Source organism: Lissotriton helveticus, chromosome 8, assembly GCF_964261635.1.
Source record: "Lissotriton helveticus chromosome 8, aLisHel1.1, whole genome shotgun sequence".
In the NCBI taxonomy this organism is placed as follows: domain Eukaryota; kingdom Metazoa; phylum Chordata; class Amphibia; order Caudata; family Salamandridae; genus Lissotriton; species Lissotriton helveticus.
Window position 1 is genome coordinate 1089735000 of NC_136069.1, and position 19907 is coordinate 1089754906.

Here is a 19907-nt window from a genome sequence, read left to right on the forward strand (position 1 = left end):
ACAGCTACAAATGAGCACATCTGTGTGTACTATACTCTCTTGTTTTCATATGCGAGTACTATGTATCATACACGGGGACTTACAGCATTGAAAACCATCAGGCATTCATAAAGTTTTTGTACCTTTATTGATTAAATGCATGTGGAAAAATACTAATTACAACCTTTTTTTCTCAAAATAAATATGGATGAACAAAAGAGCAAACAGTAATATGGATAAACGCAGACTGAAATTCCCCCCAAAATTACCATAACATGGGAATCCCTAAATGTAAAGCAATGCATGTATCTAATGAATTGGGACTTAGGGTCTGATTTAGATTTTGGCAGTCTGCCGGCCAGTCCTCCGTGGCGGCGGACCCAAGAACTCCACTGAGCCTACGGTTGTCCTCCTATTGTATTTAGATGTTGAAGCTGTATACAGGAGACCGCTGCCATGGCAGTCTTTCTCCTGGCTCCCAGTACTCCGCCACTGCCGAGCTGGTGGTTTTGCACCAAGCTGATTTAGCTGTTCCGGGTGGGCAGGCAGTCTGCGAGCGACAGTACCCTGACGGAGTGAAGATATGGAAGTTGGCAGACATGTAAGTGGAATTTTTATGTAAAGGTAAATTACAAATATGTTGTGTATGAATCCATAAGTGTATGTATGTAATGTGCAGTGACCATATTTTTCACATTCTGCATTGCATACTGTTGTGACTCAACTGTTGCCATTCCTTTTTCTTAGCTACACCTTCCCTACTTCTCAGCCAGGTTGAGTGCTGGAGTGCTTGGTAATGAATTGAATGGTGAATGCTTGGTGATGTCATAGAATGAATGGGTGCCTGGTGATGTGTTGAGTGTCAGTTAAAGTGTGCAGGCTGAGCAGCAGGGAAGCTCTCCTGGTGGGGCTATTCACTATCTACATGCTATTTGTTATCATCTATCTACTTACCTGGAACTTATCCTGGAACTAAGCTTAAGTAAACAACCTAAAGAATATACACCTCAGCTAATTGACTTTGTATTAAAACATTTTGGCGACGATTTGAGTAAGAACCTATGTGTTATGGACTATATAATGTAAAGAACCTACTGGAACTAAGAAACTTCAAGCTTGAAGGTAAAGCAACGCCATGGTCAGCCCCACCAGTGTCCCTCATCACCAGGACAGCCTGCAGCCTGGGACGTTTGACCTTAAACTCAATTAAGTTTATGTACTGATACCAACAATCGTTATTGACTGTGTGCACTTGTTTGTTACATTATCTATTATTCATGTGGATGAAGACTGTCTACAGTGTTTTGAGGATTCCCAGCAACACTGTGTTTTCAAGGATACTGTCAGTGCTTGGACAGCATCAAGAGTCAAAGATTGTGTGGATTATTCAAGTGAAACTGTCAGGTACTGGGGACTTTGGAAATTTATTTTGAGATCAGCAGTGTTTAGTTGGTAAGCCATATTGTGCGACTGCTTTACTCAGTTTCTGCTGACTAGGCTATTGCCGGTACCGGTGTGCAGCATTTGTACTGGCTGCATGGTGGTGACGTTACTGTTGTGCGGCACTTAAATGGGCTGCGAGACCTACTGCTGTGGTGCACGTGTTCCTTGGGACGCTGTGGAATGCTGAGGTACGCGTCTCCATTTACCTGATCGATGCACAATTTCTTGGGGTGGCGCGCTTGCCCTTTGGTTGCAGCGCATGTCTATGATGTGACATTTCCTGCATCCAGTTTGAACTTACTCATGCGCTCTATTGTGAGGTAGAGGCACTCTAAGAAAGCTTGTGGGTTTTTCTATGCATGTCATTGCACCGAACAGAAGGCACCATCTTGATTTGAGGTCCAGGAATCAATGGTGTGCTACGTTGGAATGTCAGACCGTTTGACGTGACGGCTTCCCCTTCATTGAACAGTAAAGTGAAATTGAATAGCAAGTTATTCAGCTGAACGTCATGAAGTTGTCCAGCACACATACCTTGCTACTTTTGGATGCTGGTAATACTGTACCAGTTTCGTTTCATTTCAATTCATAAAACTCAAGTCTTGAGGCTGGTATGCTCCACAGTGGAAAATTATGGTCATGCCATGTTGTCTCTCCTGTTGCCGGGGACTGTAAAGAAATGTCAGGTGAGGAATCACTCACCAGAGGAATTGAATAATATATATTTTTGGTGACTACCTATATTTGCCATCCCTAGTTTGCTGATGGTGCTTTATTAAATGTATTTTTATATCGTGGTTATTATGCTGCAATATTTATTTAAAACCATAAGCAGTTTTTTGCTCATGGAAATGTGTGCTAGTCTTAATATTTGTTGTGCATGTTCATTAGATACTCTATATGGTGATGTATGGGGGTATGCTATTCTGTTTGTCCTGTTTAAGTTTATGCTAAGTGCGGGTTTAAATGTACTGATGTGCTGTTTGCTGGGATTGCATAGTGCAGAGTTGTAGGGTCGTTAGTACCCAAGCACAGAGTTGTAGGGTGGTAAGTACCCTAGTGCAGAGTTGTAGGGTGGTAAGTACCCTAGTACAGAATTGTAGGGTGGTGAGTACCCTAGTGCAGGATTGTAGGGTGGTGAGTACCCTAGTTCAGAGTTGTAGGTTTGTTAGTACCCTAGTGCACAGTTGTAGGGTGGGAAATACCCTAGTACAGTGTTGTAGGGTGGTGAGTACCCTAGTACAGAGTTGTGGGGTTGTGAGTACCTAGTACAGAGTTGTGTGTACCTCAGTGCTGAGTGGATCTATTTATGTGTTGTTCTGTAGGTGTGCGTATTTGATTACTGCGTGAAGTATGTTTGCCTGAGATCCTTGTGGGGTTGGAGGTACAAGGTGTGTTGTGTGTTACGTCTCATCCGTTTTGGTCTCGCTATGCTTGCATACTTATGTTCCTTGAGGAAGGGAGATAGGAGAGATGTTGGAATAAAAATGTTTTTGGCTGTACTGTTCATGCATTGCACATGTTAAGTGGCATTTGCGGCACCCTTTTAGGTTCAGCCGCCATATTGAATCATGTCACTAGCTATGTATTCCCTGACTTGAGAGGCAGACTGTGAAAAATGTAATTTCTCCAAGGTTTGGCCTTGCTATGCTAACAAATACACTGTTCCTATTAATGCATTCCTTTCCCATAGATAGAGGCTTTCTCGCATTAGCCTAGCTGTAGACATGAACAGAATAACCTTGCCTTGTAGATAACGTGTGCCTGGTCCCAGAGTCAAAACTCATCTTACTGTACTCCTTTGTTTTAGCATACAGATTGTTTTTCTATGTTTGCTGAAATGACTACCTCTGCAGCAATAAGTAAACAAAATGGAATCCACTAGGGGGGTGGTGGTGGTCCCTACTGTGGTGGGGAGCACACCGTGTTGTTTAAATACCCTGTTGTACAGGCATTGGAGAATACTAACCAGCGGAACCCTAAACCTTGAGAAACCATTATTTGCCCACAGAAGAGGTAGAAATCTCAAGGATATCCTAGTACACACCAGACCACCGAACATACCTAGCCAACAACCCAGGCTACAGGGAATACAAGGACATCATCCCTGCGGCAACTGCAGCAGTTGCCACCTAACGAAGAAACGTCTATCTCTCACCTTCAGGAATGGAAGCAAGTGGGAACAACGCAATTTTACTAATTGCAATAGTAAAAACGTGGTGTACCTAATCACTTGTCCCTGCGGGTTAGAATATGTGGGCATGACCACTAGACCCGTGAAAGTGAGGATAAGTGAACACAAGAGTAATGTGAGATGCAGAAAATCCACAACGAAGATGGCAGCACATTACCTAGAGAGGCAGCACTGTGTCAACGAGCTAATGTGGACCATCATTGAACAGCTACCCTCTGAAACGGGCCTTTTTGAAAAGGAACAAAGATGGGTGTTCCGTTTGGGCACCAACACAGAAGGTCTCAACGATGCCATACCCTGGGGCCAACTACGTTGAAACATTACCTCTTATGTTGCATACATCAAAAACCACTCTATCTGGTACCCGATCAACCTGTGTTCCTCCCTTATACCATGATCACCGGCATTTGGCCCAGGTCCGGTTTCATACGGAACCTCGGCATCTCCTCTTTCTGAGCAGCCAAGTGCTCAATAACATTTCTTGAGACATGTAAGTTTTCATAACATTGGTGCTGCCAAGAAAAACCTCAGTTTGCCCCACAACATCTTTATTGCTAAACGGAGCCGTTTTAGACTTTATGCACCGATATCGAAGTTACCAATAGACCATGCTGCCAGTATAATTCATTTTGCCCCATAGACGCCTTTTCTAAAAGGCCTCTCTGCACCGATATCGGTATAATCAAGCAGCTGCATTGACATCGGTATAATCAAGCAGCCGGCCCACACGATCCGCGCATGTGCACGCACCTAGTCTCCAACTACGGCGCATGCGCACTCACATCCCCCGAATCGGAGCATGCGCAAAGGTAACAACACTGCTCACTGGCGCGTAACCGGGAAACAGAAGGGAAACGGTAAAAACAGCCCATGTTTGGGCCTACATCCGACTTTAATTAGCCGGCAAATTGGCAATTAACTCTGGACACCAAGGTATAAATAGTACAAGCCCTCCCCACACCGGCACTATCGTCGGAGCAGCACTGAGGAGAAGAGGGTGGATCGTCTCCTGTAAAACCATGAGTTACAAACAAGCCAGAAAGAAGGTTTACCAGTGGATGTAAGTAATGGATCCTAAATCAGGTTTTCTAATACTTACAGATCGCTGAACCAAGCATGATGGAACCCCCAAAAATGCGCTAAAGGCTCATGAGGCATTGTAACCAAAAACACTAAGTAAGACAATTACTGCCATAAATACGTTTTTATCCCCATACTTGAAGGAATTTTTGGAACCAACAGCAATCCAAACATGAGTGTTATGTCTGTGTTTACATGTGTGTCCATGTCCATTTATTCACAGGGTGTATGATCTTTGGAGGAAATCTACAACCCTATATATATGCATGTTCTTTGTCCTTAAGGTCACTAAAACCTACATCACATTTACGAATGCATGATGAGAAAGGTATTGATTATGTACTTTTCTCCCTCCAGGTCGTGATAAATACGCCAACTGGGCGCAGAGACTACGCGTTGAACTACAATTTAAGTACATAAACACCTATAGTTCACTATTTTTGTGTAATACACTTTTATATATACATTCATGTGAGTAAGGTGGGGAATTTCGTGCATTTCCCATCCTGAAGAAGGAGTTTCGCACTCCGAAACATGTTCATGTTGACGCACTAAAAAGAGGTTAATGTACATTATTATACACCAGAAACTTCACATTGCACCCCTTTTTAACAATACCAGCCCGGGGCTCAATTAAAGTCTTTTTTTCCCCACGAGCCAGGTATTTTTTAAGATATCACTTTCACCACTCCACCACTCACATTTAGAACCCCACACACATTCACACATAGTCCACAGGAAGTGCTCCCACGTAGTCGTCGGTAGTAGCACGCCGCATCCCGTAGAGGGGTGCGAAGACCCCAATGATGAAGCATGACACCAAGGGGCCTGTTGGTGTGTGAGGGGTATTTAAACAACACAGTGTGCTCCCCACCACATTTTGTTTACTTATAACACTCAGGGAGACTGAATCCACTGTTTCTCTCTCTCCCTCTTTTGTTATTTATATATACCTCTGCAGCAATCCATGGAGGGTGATCAGACCGGACTCCGCTCCAATGTACGTGAATAAAATGTACTTGGTTTGTATTCTTACTATTCATTTGTGTGGAAGGCAGAGAGGTGGTCGCTAGTTACCCGGGTGACCCTAATTGGGTCACTTCCATTAGTTGGTGCCCAAACAGGGACCTCCTCGGGTGAACCATCCTTGCCCCCGGACGGGTGGGGAGGTCGGTGTTTTGAAAAGGTCTATAACTAGTGAAAAAAGCTCAAAGATAAATAAACACTACTATTATATACGCCCACTAAAACTAATATTGAATCACCAAAAGTGTAGGGGTATTCTGATTTATTTTATTTTTTCATAGATATATATACTTTTTATACATATTTATTTGAAACAACAACAAACAGAGGGTTGTATAAATAATTGATAGATGAATTATAATAAACTTGATAGTCACATAATACTTCACATAATATTCACCAACACATCTAAAATTTCATAGCAAATATATACAGAGACATGTAGCAAAGAATGATGGAGGCAACGTGGTAGGTAGCACACAAGAAAAGCGGTGGGTGACACACTACGCGCGTTTCGGCTTTGGAAGCCTTCATCAGGTGACCCGTCTTTGACACCAAATCAGGTGAAATAAATTAATAGTTGCACTGTATAATCCTGTAGATAAACTGGTAGTGATAACAGGGATATTTGTGGGGATTATGCTGGAACTATATACCGAGCTCGAAGTGGTTAGATATTCATGCTGCTCCTTCAGATAAAGATGTCGGGAAAGACTTTCAATCTTATAATAATGCCAGGGATATATACAGGGATTCTGCTCGAACGATATACCGAACTTGAAAAGGTCAGCTATTCATGCTACTCCTCCAGATGAAGGTATCGGGAAGGACTTTCAATCTTCAACTTAAGATCCCTTGTTGGAAGCTGAGGGCCAGAAAAACGGGGGGTGTTCATACAGGGAACCTATAATACTTCCGAACGAAAGCGGGATATGGCCCTCAGGGTTGTTCGTGCTCAGGTGGGGCTCATTACAAGCCACGAGTAGGAATGGCTAGGGTGGGGAGGTCGGGCCATTGTCAGGTCGGACGTGCGAACAAGGGATCCCTGCATGAGAGAGTCCTGAACTCGCAGTTGCCCCATCCGTCTGACAAGGTGGTGCTTCACCCAGCAATCATTCCGACTGGGGTCCTGAACGCCAAAACCCTTGATCTGACTGTTTGGTCTGAAGAGTCAGCAATGGAGAATACATTTGTTTGACTTGTGTGCACCAGGTGAGTTTGTTTTGGTTCTTTGTGGATATGGTACCATTTCGCTTTGTCTTGGGTATGGTCTGAGGACTGATTTTGAATTGTTTTTGGTATGGTCTAAGGACTGCTTTGGATACATAGTGTTTCTGAACACTTCACAAGGCAACATAACGGATTTGGCTTACTTTTGAAAATGCCTTGCTTTAGTCGTTTCTTGGTTTCTTGTTGCCGTTGTTGTTCTGCTGATGCTCGACTGGAAGAAAGTCAGCCAGCGCCTCCAGAAGGCGCTCCAAATTGTAATATGTATGTGAAACATGGCCTTGGGCCTATTATGTTTAGTACATTAAGGCACAATTATACGAGGGACAATACTGAGTTACAGTGGCCTTTGACGGGCAACTTTGATTAACAAAAAATTGGGTTTTTACAGGCAAAGTTGTTTGCAAGAAGAAGTAGGCAGTCTATGTTTGATTCCCTCAGAACATGGCAAAAAGAGGCTAAGCAGAGGCGAATGAAAGCAGAGAAAGCTGTCTGGAAGTGGAGAATGCAGATATAGACTCAGAAAGCTGTAGCGCATGATAGAGAGAAACAGGAAATAGGAATAGAGTGTGAGGATTGGAGGTTTCGACTGAATATTGATAAATCTTATGTAGCCCGAGAGGAAATTATGCTTTTGTTGAAGAATTGCGAGATGCTCTACCCCCACCTCTATGTGCACCGCAGTTGGTATATCCCGTTATCTCCCCACAGGCCCAGCTGCCCATTTCTTCTGCCTCTGCTGTTTCTGCTTCTGCTACTGTTGCTTAGTCTGTCTTGGCCCCAGCACTTCCTGTTCTTCCTTTGTCTTTGCCTTCTGTGGCAACTATGACTGTCAGCATTCTAGCAACACCTATTGATTCAGCATCCCTTTCGCCGGCTCTTACGCCCATGACCCAGCCAGCAGCGACATTAATGCCCACTACCTCTGTTATCACACTGTGTTCCTTCATTCCCCAATATTACAGTTTATTGGGACACCAGTACCTGGCCCTGAGGATAGAGACTAGATGAAATGTAAGGAACGATTAGGGCAAACGTTGATACAATCTGACATGGGGAGGCATAGAAACAGGTAGTAGCTAAACAGGCTGTGCAGTGGGCCCGAAATCCCATTTATGGTGTGGAGGATGTGTGCAATGTGATGAAAGATGATGGGCCTTTTGTGCACCAGCAATGCCCTTAACATATATCTACTACTTTGATTGGGCTTTGGGAGCAGTGTTTCAATGATGCAGCACCCCAGATTATCTATGATATTAAGGATCATGTCTACATTCCTGATATGGCATCTGGTCAGGTGTTTGGTAATGTTGTGTCATGGGTTGCTTATCATCGTAAGTTGCTTGAGAAGAGCCCGCAGATGGTATCTCAGTTGCCAATGAGGGAGGTCCACCCCATATATCACCCTGAAATACTTGAGCTACGGGATCAATAGACCAGGAGTAGCGGCCCGTTTCCATGAACAGTGGGTTTATACTTCATGGAAAAGGAGCGAGGTTTTGTCCCTTAAGACTCAGTTACCTGACCCTAGGAAAAATCCTACTGCATATTATAAAGAATTGACTGAGGCAGCTTCTTCGACAGTGATGACGCTTGTGGATATTGAAATGTTCTTTGGTTTATTGGTTCCTGATGATATTTGGAGAATGGTACACACACAGGACCACGAAGTGGCATTGGGTAGTACCTGGTATCAAATTAAAGCATGGGACCAGGAGAGGAAGCCTGATGAGCAGCCTAAGGCAAAGATACTTGCTTTACCTGGCCGAATTATCACTTATTTGCATTCCCGTATTCCACCCCAAAAGATTGATTGGGACAAGCTATCGGCTTGTCGCCAGAAGAAAGATTGGAGTGTGTCTGATTTTTTCACCCGGTTCGAAAATGCGTTTCTGTATTTCAGAGACAAGACTTGAAGATGGTGTGTGTTTGTTTTTTAGTGGATTTGTTTTCAACTTGCTTCACAAGATTGAGGTCGAAGACAGGCTTCCGAGAGTACCTGGTCCACATCTTTTCCTTCTGTTATCTTGAACATGGTGCAGTATTATGAGCACAGGGAAAACGAGGAGAAGGAGAAGGTGGAAAAAAAGCATAAAGAGTTGAAGACAAAGGTGTTGTTGCAACAGGCTTCTCGAGGGAATGGTAAATGTAATGGTATGGCCCAACAGCTTCCCCATGCTAGCAGGAATGCTACTCCTGTAGGACCAAATCAGTGTGCATACTGCAAGGAGGAGGGGTACTGGCGCAGTGAGTGCCCTGTAATTCTGCAGAAGATGCGGTGCCAAGAGGGCAAGGCCTCGTGGACGGGGTGACGGTGGCCAGGATGGATCTCAGACAACTGGGACATCGGAGGGCCGAACTGATCAAAATTACGGTGACGACCCTCTGGGCAAACAGTATTATCATGATGACTATGATACAGATGAGGTAACAGGGATGTCTTACAGCTAGGGCAGCCAGGGACAGAGTGAAGGACCAGTTTTGATACCTGTAGATGAACGTGGTCTGTACGTCAGTGCAGATGTGCATGGTTCGACTAAGGAGTTTTTGGTGGCTACAGATGCAACAACCAGCTCTATTTCTCGTTCCTTGGTCCCTGGGGCGGCTCTGTCTAGCCATAATAATGTTTTAGTAGGTTTTTCTGGTGTACCGTTTGTAAGCCCCATTTCCAAACCTCTTGTATTGATTATTGGTCCTTTCACTGTGGACTCGCCATTCTTAATGAGGTCTAATTGTGGAGAAAAGTTAATGGGTCTGGATCTGTTGAAGAAATTGCATGCCACAATCTATTGCTACCCAGAGGGTGTCTACATGCCAATGGATCTGAATGATGTGCCTCTCCCTGCTGGTGTTAATGATGTGCCACCCACACTATCGGCAACAGGTGACACAGATGTTGGTTTGTTGAAGACATCACATAGTCCGATATCTGCCAAGGAAAGTGCTATTTTACCCCGCATTCCTCAGTATAAGATACCGCAGGCAAGTGAGTGAGCTTTGATTCAATTGTGCAAGACTTGATTGAGAAAGGAGTGGTTGAGGAGACAACTACTAATGTTTGTAATAGCTCTATTCTTCCAATCCTCAAACGGACACCTTCAGGTCTCTCTTAGTATCACAAAGATGTTTACAGTTTTGTAATTGGTTTGCGTGAAGGTAACAAAATAGTGATTCTTCAGTTTCGGTGGTCCCTGACATTAAGACTCTTTTGACGATGATTCCTTCTTCTGCCAAATTATTTTCTGTCATTGACTTGAAAAATGCATTCTTCAGTATTCCCATTCATCCTGATAGCAGATATCTGTTTTGGTTCACCCTAGCTGGTAGAAGTTTTAGATTTTGTTGCGCTCCTCAAGGCTATACAGAAAGTTTGAGTATTTATAGCCAGGCAATGAGAAGCCAGCTGGATTCCTTGTCGCTCTCCATAGGTAGTGTATTACTTCAATATGTTGACGACCTGCTGATCGCTTCAGACACAGAAGAAGGTTGGAGAGATAATATGGTTAAATTGTTGCTTCATCTACCTGACCATGGTCATATGGTATCCCTTTCTAAATATCAGTATTGTCGACAGGAGGTCACCTACTTAGGTCACCTACAGTTGAAGGAGGCTAGGAGACTGACCCCTGAGTGCATCAGTACCATTGTTAAAATGTCTGTCCCGCCATCTCAGAAAGATGCGCGTACTTTCATAGGTATCACTTCCTATCGCAGGCAGTGGATACCTGGCTTCTCGCTGCTTATGAAGCCCCTGCTTGCGCTAACACTAAAAGATGTGCATGAACCCCTGTCTTGAACGCCAGAGTGTCAGCAGTCTTTTGAGCAATTAAATACTGTGTTTTGCTCGGCTCCAGTGCTTGCTACCCCTAATTATGTGAAGTGCTTCATATTGTACGTCCATGAGCTGGGTGGTTGCGTGCTTTCTGTTTCAACACACAAATTTAGGGATAAACAATGACGTGTCCTTATTTCTCTGCTGTACTTAACCCTGTCGCCCAAGCCTTCCCGATCTGTCTAAGAGCGGTCGCGGCTGTGGCTATCTCAATAAGTCAATCGGTGGGACTCGTACTCGATACTGGCCTTACAGTCATAGTACCCCATGCTGTGGATACACTTTTTAATAAGACAAGGACACAGCACCACACCAATGCACGTCTGACCGGTTATGAGCTAATGCTCTTTCAAAAGCACATTACGATCAAGCGCTGTGCCACACTGAACCCATCCACGTTACTACAACTACCTTCTGAGAATGCGGAGATTGACATACATGATTGTATCTTCCGGACAGAGGAAGAGACAAAGGGTTGGGTAGACCTGACTGATATTCCCTTATCTGACCCCCAAGGCGAACTATAAGTTGATGGCTCTCGCTTTAAGTTACCAGATGACAATAGAAGTGCTGTGCTGCATATGCAATTACAACACTGCACACAGTAGTTGAGACATCACGAGTTCCCTATCAGTCAGCCCAAGCTGCAGACCAAGTCTCCCTTATTTGAGCCTGTGAGTTGAGCGAGGGACTGGTTGTTAAGATTTATACTGACAGCCAGTATGCCTTCGGGTCGCCCATAATTTTGGACGGCTCTGGGCATAGAGAGGGTTCCTTACTTCCCATGGGGCACGCATTCAGCATGGTCCCCTTATACATAGGCTTCTGTCTGCTTTGACACTCCCCAAGAAAGTGGCCAGAGTGAAGTGCAGCGCCTATAAGAAAATTACTGATAATGTGGGTAAGGGGAACGCTCTTGCAGATCAGAGAGCTAAGGCAACAGCCAGAACAAAGATGAAAAGAATGTTGGCAGCGAGTCCCGCCAGGTGGGTGCCCGAGTTCTCCATGTTTGAGGATACACAAGAAAGCGTGAAGGTGACCCTTAACCCTGCCTCCAGGCAGGTCCCTCCCCACACCGCGCATCTCCACCTGTCTGCGCCAGTGCCCCAAGCCCAGCTAATGCCGCTGTGACCAGGGTTTTAAGACCACCCTGGGCTCTGCTCATTTTTAGTTTGTGATAATTGTACTGTGTTTTGCCTCTGTACTGGGCCTGGTTTTGTGTTGCTCTACGATTGTAGCATTCTTCTTTTTTGTCCCCCACTGTTTCCCCCTTTTGCCTTCTGTTTTTCCCCTAGTCCCTTCTGCCCATTCCTGGTTCCCGCTGCTGTGTCCCCTGCAGCCCCGCCCCCCTCGTCATCCATTGGCCTCCCAGCTGCACCTCCCTCCCTCCTCCCCATACATGGTGGCCACAGCGCGGCCGCGCGCAGCGGGCGCCCAACTGGTGCGCCGGAGGCACGCCTAAGGCAAGCCCATCTGCGCCCGTCCGCGCCTGGACCGCACCCAGCGCCAGAACCCCTGGCCCCCGCGAACACCACAACACCCAACTCCACTGCGACGCCAGCATCCTCCACGCACTCTACTCTGTACAAGAACACACCTGCTACCGGGCCACCCCGAAGTGCACCCAAGGACCCTTCACCTGCCGGGACTGCAGCTTCACCAGCACCCAGCCCGCCAAACCGCCATCCAAATAACCCAACTACCTCAGATGCATCCGCCTCAACACCCGCTCCACCCGCAAACACGCCATAGAACTCTGGCACCTTCTCGACTATACCTTCCCAGACGTCGCCTTCCTGATGGAGACCTGGCTGAACCCCACCTCAGCTCCGACATCACCATAGCCATCCCGGAAGGCTACAAGATCACCCGCAGGGACCGTACCAACGGCGCCAAAGGAGGAATCACCATCGTCCACAGGAACACCCTCAGAGTCTCGACCAACACCGACGACACCCTCAGCACCGCCGAACACATGCACTTCAAGATCCACATCGATCCCAAGATCCCCCCTCAGAGGAACCCTCATCTACAGACCCCCCCGGACCCCGATCACAGTTCAGCGACTCCATCCACGGACTACATCCTCCTCGGGGACCTGAATTCTACCACGAGAATAGCAACAACACGAACTCCACCACCCTGATTGACAACCTCGCCAACCTCGGACTCAGATAGCTTGTGACAACACCCACCCATGCCCCGGCCACACTCTCGACCCCATCTTCACTGCAAGCCCCCATGTCTCCTTCAACCACACCACCGAACCCTACTGGACCAACCACCACTGCATCCGTTTCACCCTCAGGAAGCCCACCACTCACCACCGCACCCAACAGATGCCTCGACGCTGCTGGCGCAAAAGCCACCTAACCACTACCCTCACCCAGAGCCCACCCGCCGACTCCACCGACACCGCCGCCCCACTCAAGACACCCTCCAACCAGCAAGAAAGGCACCTGGTTCACTGAAGACCTCCAGGCCTCCAAACGGACATGCTGAAAACTGGAGAAGAACTGGCTCCGCGAACGAACACTGAACAGCTACGAAGCCCACAAGAATGCCACCCGCAGACACCATCAACTCATTAGAGCCGCCAAGAGGGCCTCATTCAAAGACCGCCTAGATAACATTGCACACAACAGCAAAGAGCTCTTCAACATCGTGAAGGAACTCTCCACCCCCTGCTCTAACACCAACGACATCCCGCCCTCGCAAGATCTTTGTGACTCGCTGGCCACCTTCTTCCACCTCAAGATCACCGACATTCATGACAACTTCAACGCCACAACCACCCCGACAACCAGCACCCCCACGACCACCACCTGCATCAACCACCTGCTCTCCGGGACCAGCCTCAACGAAGAGGACACCAGCGAGATCATGAACACCATCCACTCTGGATCTCCGTTAGACCCATGCCCTCACCACATCTTAAACAAAGTTTGCACAGCCATCGCACCCCATCTCCGGAAAGTAATCAATATCTCCTTTGAGACAGCAATCTTCCCGGAAAGCTGGAAGCAGGCTGAGATCAACGTCTTACTCAAGAAACCCAAGGCGGACCCCAAGGAGCTCAAGAAACTCCGACCCATCTCCCTGCTCCCATTCCCCCGAAGGTCACAGAGAAAATCGTCAACAAACAACTGACCCGCTACCTCGAGGAAAACAGCATCCTGGACTTTTCCCACCACCGATGACATCAGGTCCCTGCTTGACAACGGAGAAACAGCGGCCCTCATCCTCCTGGACCTGTCAGCCGCCTTTGACACGTCTGCCACTGCACACTACAAACACACCTACAAGACGCCGGGATCCAAGAGAAGGCCCAGGACTAGACCACATCCTTCCTCTCCGGCAGAACTCAGAGCGTCCGCCTACCCCCCTTCCACTGCAATGCCACAGAAATCATCTGCTGCATACCCCAAGCCTCTTCCCTCAGCCCAACACTGTTCAACATCTACATGGCAGCCCTTGCCCGCGTCGCCCGACAGCACGACCTCAACATCATCTCCTACGCCGACGACACCCAGCTGATCCTCGCCCTCACCAAAGACCCTCACACTGCCAAAACCAACCTCCACGAAGGAATTCAGGCCATCACCGAATGGATGAGGAACAGCCGACTGAAGCTGAACTCAGACAAGACGGAGGTCTTCATCCTCGGCTCCACCCCTTCCGCCTGGGACGACTCCTGGTGGCCGACAACACTAGGAACAGCCCCGACACCCACCGACCACGCACGCAACCTGGGGGTCATCCTCGACTCCACTCTCTCCATGACTAAGCAGGTCAACTCCGTCTCCTCATCCTGCTTCAACACCCTCCGAATGATCCACAGGATCTTCAAGAGGATCCCCACCGAAACAAGAAGAACAGTCACCCAGGCCCTCGTCACCAACAAGCTGGACTATGGAAGCACCCTCTACGCAGGAACTTCGGCCAAGCTCCTGAGATGACTGCAACGCATCCAGAATGCCTCGGCAAGTCTGATCCTCAACATCCCCCGCTGCAGCCACATCTCACCCCACCTGAGAGACCTGCACTGGCTCCCCGTCAACAAGAGGATAACCTTCAAGTTCCTCATCCACGCACACAAAGCCCTACACAACATCGACCCAGCATACCTCAACAGACGACTCAGCTACTACACCCCAACCCGCCAGCTCCTCTCCACCTGCCTTGCCCTTGCCACAGTCCCCCGCATCCGAAGAACGACCGCAAGTGGCAGATCCTTCTCCCACCTTGCTGCCAAGACCTGGAACACCAAAATGGCAAAATAACAACATCTCCAAGACAGCTACGCACTTGGTAAAATACTGCATGATGTGCATGATGCAAAATCCTGGCTAGGGCACCCCTACACCACCCACTCATTTTTGCACCTCCCACTTTCCCTTTTGAGGTCCTTCAAATGAATTTCATTGAAATTGGACAGGGTCAATAATTTGAAGTATGTGTTGGTGGTTTTTTGTGCGTTAATAAATGGGTTGAGGCGTACCCCACTAAAGAGAATACAGCCATTGCGGAAGGAGTACTTTCTTCGCATAGGCTTGCTCCATTTGATCTGGGGTGATAACGGAAGTCATTTCAATGCCAAGGTTATTCAGCTAGTTTGCGAGGGACTACACATCAGACAGAAGTTACATGCTGAGAATCACCCCCAGTCAGCAGGTTTGGTTGAGAAGTACAACGGTACTCTCAAACTGAAATTGGCAAAGATGCAGGAGACCACAGGGTTGCAGTGAAGAGATGCTTTACCATCAGCCCCTTTGTACACGAGAACAACAGCGCATTCCAGGACAGGATTGTCACCTTACGAGGTTGTGCTCGGTGCTAGGCGAATGTTTGTGGCATCCCGCAACCACGTACATTTTCGGAAATTGAGTATCCTTTGCTGACAGATTACGTGTGTGAGTTAACGAAAAGTCTGCTCTGTATTCACCAACAAATAGATGACTCCCTGCCACTTGTACCCGAGGGGCCAGGACGTGATATTCAACCAAGCAAAATTGTCCTGGTGAAGAACTTCCAGCAGAAAAAGAGTTTGAAGCCCCACTCGAAGGGACCTGTCCCGGTCCTCCTTCCTACCCGCACAGCCATAAAAGTAACCAGGCGAAATAATTGGATTCATTCGCATCACTGCCGGAGAGTACCCATGCCCTTGCCCTATGATCAGTGGGTAAGGGAGGGCATTGGGGATTCGGAGCATGTGAAGGTGCCCAGTTCATCCCGTTCAGTGATGCTATTTTAACAAAAAATTAGGTGCTAATTGTGGCAGTGCCCCGGAGGTGAGAACCATTCAGAAGCCCCTTTCCACTGACCCCCCTGTGCCTGAGCCCCTTTTCATTGACCCCTCTGTGCTTGGAGTCACCAGGTACAATTTGTGCCCTCGAGTGAAGGACAGTGCACCAAAGGAGAAGTTAGATTAGTTATGGATGGACTGCGCAAGTCAGGGGGTACTTTGCCTATAGTTAGCCTTTCCTGTTTTCAGTTTCTATTTTTGGTAAATTCTGGTGTTTTTTTTTCAGTGTTTTCAATATCTTAAAAACAGTTGTTATCAGTGGTTACACATTTTCGCGCAACTAAAAACAAGAGAAAAAGTGTGTTCTGGTGTTTATGGAACGTTTTGCTTTTATTATTGCTTTCTTTCTGCACTGAAAGAACATGGTATATAGACAATGTACTTATAGTGTATATGAGGGTCTAAATTGATTTTTGCTAATTAATCTTATTGTAGTACACCATACAATACTTCTTCAGTGCGTCTTTGGGTCATGTGCGCTCGCTCTTTCCTTCCCATGTAAACTTCTGTGAAAAGGCCCTCTCAGCATTTTTAGCCCATTGGGCTGAGAACCATCAGCTAAGGGACACAGTTGGGATGACTCTTTCTTTGATGCCACATAAAGCACGAAATGATAAATATTTGCGTTTTAGTTTCTGTGCATTAGAAACCAGTGCACCAGAATGGACTAAAAAGTCAATAGCATCCCTCATTAACTCTTAAGATTGTAAAGATGCTTTCAGCATACCATCTAACAAGTGGCAAGGATCTACTACAGGGAATCACTTCAGCTCGGGTATCAATTTTGACAGGTCATCACACAACTTTTTTATATACGTAGCTGAATCACTGCAAATACAAACAATATCACTCCAATCTTTGTTGAACTTGAAAAGTACCTTTTTTGCAGAGCATTACAAGTGACACTGCGTTCCACGTTTTCCAAAAATCTGGTGTCATGTTTTCACCACTATCCCAGATGCTTGGTGATATATATACTTGTCACTATACCTTGCATTGAATGTTTAAGGCCTGAGGTGTTGGCAATTCACCTACTATCAATACTGACCCACTAGAAACTATGGTCTGATGTATTAAGGGTTTTTACCCATTCTCTGTGGGTAAATGTGATGACACATATTAGGAAAGATGTGTATGAAACCAGCCACTTTACCTATCGGTGAAAGAATCAAATGCAGCCAAAATATCAAATATGAGTTTTATATTTCCTGAATCTCTATAGTTTATAAAATAATTAAACTAAACCTAAAACATGAAACTAAACCCTGCATCTTTAGACCAAAGGCCACAAAACTGAAAAAGAAAAGGGAAGAAGAAACAATATTTTTGTGGCATCCCTAAAAAACAAAACTCAAGCAGAATAATGTTAGCCAGTCTTTCTTACTGCTACCTGTATAACAAAGTTACATTGTATTGACCCCTTCAGGAAGAAAAAAATGACTCTTTCACTGTCTTTTTCCTTTCTTTGAATGGCATTTAGTTTGTGGTTGTCCAGGTGTTTTTTCAGTGTTTATATGTTTTCACCGGTGAGGGCTATTTTTCTTTCAGTGGGATTTTATCAGTTATTATAGGTTTAAACCTAAAAACCCACAGCCTACCTATAGTACAAACAGTTAGTTTAGGGTGAAGCAAGATTGGTGCATTGTTCGGATAGATCAAACGTGCTCCCTGGGAGGGGGGTACATTATCCTCGATGACATGGGATTCATCAAGAGCTAGGACTGAGCAGCTCCACCGCCGGTGCTCAAGAGGGCCAACGATGATGAACAATAGGAGCCTGTATCAGTGAGGCTTAGACGTACACTGGGAACAATTGCCAGTTATTGCTTTTACTGCATTCCCCTTTTTGCTTCACAATGTATCCATTTTGTCGAACTATTACTGAGGAGGAACAGCCATTCGCACCACCACTTCCAGTGCGGGGTTGGTCTACAAACAGTTAAATAGTTTTTGCATCAATAGTTGCGATTGAGTTAATAATTGTACTGGGGATATCCTGGTTTCTGGAAGAGAAGTATCCTGTGCATTCCTTTGTTGGTACAACACTGATTGCTCCTGAACATATGTTTGTTACTTTGGTACGTTACAAAGGAGAGTACCGAAAGTCTTATAAGGATATATACAAATGTTGCATCAGGCTCATGAGGTGTCGAATACAACTAATTGTTGGGTTTGTGGATTACTTCCTTCAGTGACTCATAAAAATGATAACTTGTCCATGCCACTGTCATACATCAGTAGTTGCGAGGGTTGGTTTGCATTCCTCGGTATGGTGCTCCCCCATCCCATATTCAATACTCTGGATAGGGCACCTGCTGATTCTCGCACTGTGGTACAGAATGTGTATTTCCTTCACAGGGCTCCCCAACAGTCCAACAGGCCAAGAGGCGTTTGGTAAATTATTTTTAAGGACCTGCATGAGCACATACAAAAGTGTAAAGAATGGGACATGGTTGTGAATGGAAATAGCTGATTTCCAAGGGTTTGACACGTCAGAGTATTTCCAGTCTTTCCAGGCTCCTAATGTTACTGAGGACCAGCCAATACCAATGTCAGTGATCAAAACAACAGCTAGTTTCTTTGTTCAGGGGACTGGGAGGATAAAAGTTGGGGAGAGAAAATGCATTTCCACATATAAGTTGAGAACGACCGATAGTTTGCCCTTAATAACACCCCTTAATGTCTATTTTGTCTGTGATCCCAAGCTTATGACTGGCTCCCGGGAGGTGGTCAGGCAGGTGTTATCTCTCTTTTCCCCTCCCCCTGTGTATATACCTCCGTCCAATTACCATAAAAACCATCAGCTACAACTTAGGAGTGTATACTTGCCCCGAGTGAGAAGGGTCATTGACACAAAAGATATAGACCAAACAGATACTACCTTACAACAGTCTGAGGATGGCATGAAGTGTGTCGTACCTTTTTAGGGCCCCATGTCCAATAGCCTTAACATTCGTCGGCTCACAAGAGTTGTGTAAGGGGTTATTAATACACCGGCAGGGATACTGACCGATATCACTGCTGAGCTCCAGGCTACGAGGCTCGTCACCTTACAAAACTTGATGGTGTTAGACTTCATCCTTGCTGATCAGGGAGGGGCCTCTCGCTTTATTGGCAGTAGCTGCTGTGTGTACATACCTGACCACACCCCCAATGTGTATGCTGCCATACAGAAATTGCCTAGACTTCGATATACACCAAGAAAATGGTACTTGGACTCTCTCTGGGTGGTTGTGGGGATTGTTCACATCCTGGGGTTGGAAGATCCTTATCTTTCTAGCTGTGATTGTCGGTGTTATCTTCACATGTTGTCTTTGCATACACTGTATCCCTACCTGCTGCACTTACTGTATAAGCATTCTCGCTCCTAAATCGAAAAAGACAGTTCCTGACACTAGCCCTGCCATCATGTTGCAAAACGATATTGCTGACATGATGCAGATTGATGAGGACATTTTTGGTTCTACATCATCCCTTGCAATGTCAATTTTGAATACTGAATATATGAATAATTCTAAGTGTTTATGTCTTTTGTTTCTCTGCAAATTCCATCTTTTCAGCTACCAATTCTACAACGGTTTAGCAAATGCTAAAAGTAGGGTCTGTTGGAATAATTGCTTTTTTCTAGCTGTACTGTTGATGCATTGCACGTGTTAAGTTAGCATTTGGGGCACCATTTTAGGTTCAGCCGCCATTTTGAATCATGTTGCTATTTATGTATTCCCTGACTCAAGAGGCAGGCTGTGGAAAATGTAATTTCTAAAAGGTTAGGCCTTGCTCTACTAACGAATACTCTGTTCCAATTAATGTATTCTTTTCTC